Raw genomic sequence first — 7338 nt, forward strand, 5'->3', positions numbered from 1 at the left:
AAAAGGGGCAAAAAACAAGCATTTTTATATGGACAAATACTTAAGTACAAAACATAATTTAAAGCAGAGTAAGGGAGATAAATCAAATACATCATTAGCATTACCTCCCTTACACTGCTTTTAAATTATGTATAAAGTAATGGTTAATGAACAATTAAGACAATTTAAAACAGTGTAAGGGAGGTAATCCACATACAACGTTTTGATTACTTCCCTTACACTGCTTTTAAATTATGTTGAAAGAAATGCATATTTATAAAGGAAGACCAGTAAAAATATCTGCAAATGTTGCATCTTTTTTTTTTTACAAAAAAATCCATATGAAAGATTTGACACCATATTTTAAATTCTATTATAAAATAGATTAAGTTAGCACTATGGTCAATTTAAATGGGTAATTATGGTTGCAAATTCCATTGGAAATTTGAATTGAGATAATGACCATATCTTGAGGGAAAGAATTTTTTTGGGGAAAAAAGGGGGGGGGGGGGGTTAAAAAGAAATTGTGGGGGTCAATTTTTTCGCATTTCAGATTTCAGAAATTAAAAAGAATTATTCTTCAAATATTATTTTTTTATCAAATTTCAAATATTGAAAAATTTCAAGAAGTAATCTTTAATTGCACAGTATGGCGCATTAGATTTGTAAAATCTTTGACCACATTTATCTTTTTGTTATGCCAAATCTGACCGTGTATTTAGATTTTAATTGTGGGTCCAGTTTTCAAATTGGTCTACATTAAGGTCCAAAGGGTCCAAAATTGAACTTAGTTTGATTTTAACAAAAATTGAATATATGGGGTTTCTTTGATATGCTGAATCTAAAAATGTATTTAGATTTTTGATTTCGGGCCCAGTTTTCAAGTTGGTCCAAGTTGGGGTCCAAAATTAAACTTTGTTTGATTTCAACAAAAATTGAATATATGGGGTTCTTTGATATGCTGAATCTAACCATGTATTTTTATTTTTGGGCCCCGTTATCAAATTGTTCCACATTGAGGTCAAAAGGGTCAAAAGGGTCTAAAATTAAACTTTGTTTGAGTTCATCAAAAATTGAATTCTTTGGATTCTTTGATATGCTGAATCTAACCATGTATTTAGATTTTGGATATTGGACCATAATAGGTAAATTAAAAAATTAAAGTTCTTAGACCACATTCATTCTGTGTCAGAAACCTATGCTGTGTCAAATATTTAATCACAATCCAAATTCAGAGCTGTATCAAGCTTGAATGTTGTGTCCATACTTGCCCCAACTGTTCAGGGTTCGACCTCTGCGGTTGTATCAAGCTGCGCCCAGCGGAGCATTGTATTCAATTTATAAAGGGGAATAATTCTAGAACGGTTAAAGTGACACCACCAAAATTCAAACTTGATCTGTGTTTTGTGGTAATAAGCATTGTGTATAAGTTTCATAACATTTGGTTGAGGCAAACTTAAGTAAGAGAACGGAAACTAAAAATTTTGCAATTTTTCCATTTATAAAGGGGAATAAATCTAGAACGGTTAAAGTGACGCCACCAAAATTCAAACTTGATCTGTGTTTTGTAGTAATAGGCATTGTGTATAAGTTTCATAACATTTGGTTGAGGCAAACTTAAGTTAGAGAACAGAAACTAAAAATTTTGCAAATTTTCCATTTATAAAGAGTAATAACTCTAGAACGGTTAAAGTGACGTCACCAAAATTCAAACTTGATCTGTGTTTTGTGGTAATAAGCATTGTGTATAAGTTTCATAACATTTGGTTGAGGCAAACTTAAGTTAGAGAATGGAAACTAAAAATTTTGCAATTTTTATACGACAGCAAAAAAAAATTTGCGATCGTATATTGGTATGACGTCGTCGTCGTCGTCGTCCGAAGACACATTGGTTTTCGCACTCTAACTTTACTTAAAGTGAATGGATCCCTATGAAATTTTACCGTAAGGTTCAATACCACAAAAGGAAGGTTAGGATTGATTTTGGAGGTTATGGTACCAACAGTTAAGGAATTAGGGGCCAAAAAGGGGCCAAAAATAAGCATTTTTGTAACTTCCAGACATTACTTGTGTGTTAGTGTATGGATCTCTCTGACATTGTACCACAAGGTTCCATATCACAAAGGGAATGCTGGGATTGATTTTGGGGGTAATTGCTTCAAAATGTTAGGAATTAGGGGCAAAAAAAGGGGCAAAAAACAAGCATTTTAATATGGACAAATACTTTAGTACAAAACATAATTTAAAGCAGTCTAAGGGAGACAAATCAAATACATCATTTGAATTACCTCCCTCACACTGCTTTTAAATTATATATAAAGTAATGGTTAATGAACAATTAAGACAATTTAAAACAGTGTAAGGGAGGAAATCCACATACAACGTTTTGATTACTCCCCTTACACTGCTTTTAAATTATGTTTAAAGAAATGCATATTTATAAAGGAAGACCAGTAAAAATATCTGCAAATGTTGCATCTTTTTTTTTTTTTACAAAAAAATCCATATGAAAGATTTGACACCATAATTTAAATTCTACTATAAAATAGAAAAGTTAGCACTATGGTAAATTTAAATGGGTAATTATGGTTGCAAATTCCAGTGGAAATTTGAATTGAGATTATGACCATATCTTGAGGGAAAGAATTTTTTGGGGAAAAAAAAGGGGGAGGGGGTAAAAAGAAATTGCGGGGGGTGAATTTTTTCTCTTTTCAGATTTCAGAAATTATTCTTCAAATATTATTTTTTTTTTCAAATTTCAAATATTGAAAAATTTCAAGAAGTAATCTTTAATTGCACAGTATGGCACATTAGATTTGTAAAATCTTTGACCACATTTATTTATTTGTTATGCCAAATCTGACCATGTATTAAGATTTTTAATTTTGGGTCCAGTTTTCAAATTGGTCTACATTGAGGTCCAAAGGGTCCAAAATTAAACTTTGTTTGATATGAACAAAAATTAAATATATGGGGTTCTTTGATATGCTGAATCTAAACATGTATTTAGATTTTTGATTTTTGGCCCAGTTTTCAAGTTGGTCCAAATTGGGGTCCAAAATTAAACTTTGTTTGATTTCAACAAAAATTGAATATATGGGGTTCTTTGATATGCTGAATCTAACCATGTATTTAGATTTTTTATTTCGGGCCCAGTTTTCATGTTGGTCCAAATTGGGGTCCAAAATTAAACTTTGTTTGATTTCAACAAAAATTGAATATATGGGGTTCTTTGATATGCTGAATCTAACCATGTATTTAGATTTTTTATTTGTGGGCCCTGCTATCAAATTGGTTCATATTGAGGTCAAAAGGGTCCAAAATTAAACTTTGTTTTATTTCATCAAAAATTGAATTATTGTTGTTCTTTGATATGCCAAATCTAACCGTGTATTTAGATTTTAAATTTTGGGTCCAGTTTTCAAATTGGTCTACATTAAGGTCCAAAGGTTCCAAAATTAAACTTAGTTTGATTTTAACAAAAATTGAATATATGGGGTTCTTTGATATGCTGAATCTAAACATGTATTTAGATTTTTGATTTTGGGCCCAGTTTTCAAGTTGGTCCAAATTGGGGTCCAAATTTAAACTTTGTTTGATTTCAACAAAAATTGAATATATGGGGTTCTTTGATATGCTGAATCTAACCATGTATTTAGATTTTTTATTTGTGGACCCCGCTATCAAATTGGTTCATATTGAGGTCAAAAGGGTCCAAAATTAAACTTTGTTTTATTTCATCAAAAATTGAATTATTGGGGTTCTTTGATATGCCAAATCTAACCGTGTATTTAGATGTTTAATTTTGGTCCCGTTTTTTAAATTAAGGTCCAAAGGGTCCAAAATGAAACTTAGTTTGATTTTAACAAAAATTGAATTCTTGGGGTTCTTTGATATGCTGAATCTAACCATGTATTTAGATTTTTGATTATGGGCCCAGTTTTCAAGTTGGTCCAAGTTGGGGTCCAAAATTAAACTTTGTTTGATTTCAACAAAAATTGGATATATGGGGTTCTTTGATATGCTGAATCTAACCATGTATTTTGATTTTTGGGCCCCGTTATCAAATTGGTCCACATTGAGGTCAAAAGGGTTCAAAATTAAACTTTGTTTGATTTCATCAAAAATTGAATTCTTTGGATTCTTTGATATGCTGAATCTAACCATGTATTTAGATTTTGGATATTGGACCATAATAGGTAAATTAAAAAATTTTAAGTTCTTAGACCACATTCATTCTGTGTCAGAAACCTATGCTGTGTCAAATATTTAATCACAATCCAAATTCAGAGCTGTATCAAACTTGAATGTTGTGTCCATACTTGCCCCAACTGTTCAGGTTTCGACCTCTGCGGTTGTATCAAGCTGCGCCCAGCGGAGCATTTTATTCCATTTATAAAGGGGAATTACTCTAGAACGGTTAAAGTGACGCCACCAAATTTCAAACTTGATCTGTGTTTTGTGGTAATAAGCATTGTGTATAAGTTTCATAACATTTGGTTGAGGCAAACTCAAGTTAGAGAACAGAAACCAAATTTGGGACGTACGGACAGATGTACGTACGTACAGACGGACAAGGGTAAAACTTAATGCCCCCACCGCTACGGCTACGGCGAGGGCATAATAATTAGAAAAAACAAATTATGCAATCATTGTAGTAGCTTTGAGCAAGCTTGGATAATTGCAAACATATCTGCAATTATTGGTCCTTTTTTCAGAAAGTAAATGTAACCTCTTGATGTCTGATGTAACTAACCTATAATTAATGAAAAGGAACGATAGTTCATAATCAACCCAAATGCCTGGCTAATAGCTGTCCCAGAATTATAAATTTGAATACACTTTTATATTGGTTTCCTCATCAGCAGCAATTGTTAAGAGTATAGATAAATTACTTCACGAGAGTTTGTAGTGAAGGGGACAGGTGGTCTGACTGATAAAAATTCTGATTCTGTAGTCAATTTTGTCAAAGACGGAATCTGGAAAATGGTCGTGTGACTAAATTTTTTAATGACTTATAAATAACAATCACAATTTTTTGTTTGTAAAGTTATTGATTGCAAATTCAAATTGTTGTCTTTTGAATTATTTATTTTGTACACTGCCAACTGCTCAGAGTTTGAAAAATCCATATTTTGTGCTAGTTTGGTCAAGCACAGATTTCACTTGACAAGACTCGACATAATCTCGACAGAACTTAACTGTACTCGACTTTGGTCTTGACTTTACTTGATAAGTCTGATTGAGTACTTGATAATCTTGGTATAGTCTGAATATGGTCTCGCCAAATGCGCGACCAGTTTCGACAAGTCTCAACTCAGTCTTGACCTTTATATTTAGTCTCGACTGGTCAGAAACAGCCCATCTATCTCAATTATATATTGATCTAACAAAGTTCCAGGTTATCTGGTAGTTGGCTTCATTGCTGTCAAAGTTGAGGATTGTATTAATTAGTAAAAGAAAAGCTAGAATAATCATGTTTGGACTAAATTCAGATAATCACTTTTAAAAATATCTATAACTTTTTCAAATAAACTTAGATTTTCATAAAACTCTACAGCTATTTCAATTATATATTGATCTTACAAAACACAAGGTTATTTGGTATTTTGGTTTATTTCTGTCAAATTTAAGGATTTAACTAATAGGTAAAAAAAGCTGGAATTTTCAGTTTAGACCAGGCGGAAACACAGTTGAAATTAAACAAAAGAAATGGAAGTCGTTAGAGAAGGTAAAAATTACCAAGTTGGTAAATTTGAATTATTTACATCTGTTTCTATGGGCTTTAAAATTTATTGAATGTGCATAGCCTAGGATTTTATGCATCTTATGTATGTGTTTTTACTTAAATTGTGGTATGGAGCTTTGAGATATTTGTAAACTTTTGAATTATAGGCAAATTTTCACAAAACAGTCGATTGTGGTAGGTGCAAATACATGTGGATCTTTTTTGTGCATAAGCATAAATTCAGCCGAAAAAAATTCCAGAGAAAGATAATAGATTGGTCTTTTTAAAGCATTAATTTGCATCTCTGCCCCCTGGCAACAGCTTTTTTGGGAAAAACCCCCAAAATGGGCAATAATTTCATCGAGAATAGAAAGTCGAGCAGACCTTTTTATGTTCCGGCGTGTTTGAGTTGGATATTCTGTCTTGAAAACGTATTAAAGAAAAATATTTGATACATCATCTCGCTTCAGATTCTATTATTTTTATATATTTAGGCTCTAGGTTGATATAATAACATCAGAAATTTACAGTTCTAAAAAATAAGATATATGGGTCAAGTGAAATACCTTTCTAGTGAGTCATAACAACAGAGTAAGTGTGTTCAAATAACAAATTTTTATTAAAAGTACTTGATGACAGACTTTTCTAGTGGATCTTAGAAATGCATAACTTCAAATAACTTCATTTTGTGTGTGTGTTATCAGGAACATATATATTGACAGGACTTGACACTACCTAAATGTAGCCGATTTTATCGTCGGGTCATAGGTAATAAAGAAACGGACATGTGTTAAAAACGTACTCGCTATTATCCTAATAATTTCTGATAATATCAATAAAATGTCATTCAAACTAGTTTTACAGTGATGCCAGTGTATCAAACTTGTATTCTGTCACTTCAAATTTGTTATAATCGCATTCATTTTATCACAGAATGGTACAGAATGCAAACAGGGTAATAAAAAAATGGCACCGATTGCCTTCCCAAATTCAAAAACATTATAAAACACTTCACATCAAATAAATCATACTTATCTTGGTCATTTTATATGACAAAATGTATCTACTTTATGATAAAACTTTTATTTATTTACGATTAGAATTATGTGGTTAATTTGTTGAGCAGTTCCGATAGTTTTTCAGTCAGACGCCACCAAAATCCATAAATCTGGCATAGTCTCGTGGAGTCTGAGATTTTATACATTTTATAATGAAAAGCCTATCAGATTCATTTCCCGTTAGATATACTGTTCCCAGGTGTTATCTAAGGTAATTAGTCTTCAACCTCTGAAAATTTTTAGAAATATTTAATTTGAATTTTTTAAAATATTCTTGAACTTTCGAAAACTCCCCCTGACAACTGATCAGGCAATAGTTTTAAGTTGACCATATGCATAAAAGTACATTAAATGGCCTGTCCCAAGTCAGGAGCCTCTGGCCTTTGTTAGTCTTGTATGTTTTTTAATTTTAGTTCATTTATATGTTTTGGAGTTTAGTGTGACGTCCATTTTCACTGAACTAGCACACAATTTTATTTAGGGGCCAGCTGAGGACCACCTCCGGGTGCGGGATTTTCTCGCTGCATTGAAGACCAATTGGTGGCCTTCGGCTGTTGTCTGCTCTTTGGTCGG

This window comes from Mytilus californianus, unplaced genomic scaffold (assembly GCF_021869535.1).
Source record: "Mytilus californianus isolate M0D057914Y unplaced genomic scaffold, xbMytCali1.0.p SCAF_101, whole genome shotgun sequence".
NCBI classification, from domain to species: domain Eukaryota; kingdom Metazoa; phylum Mollusca; class Bivalvia; order Mytilida; family Mytilidae; genus Mytilus; species Mytilus californianus.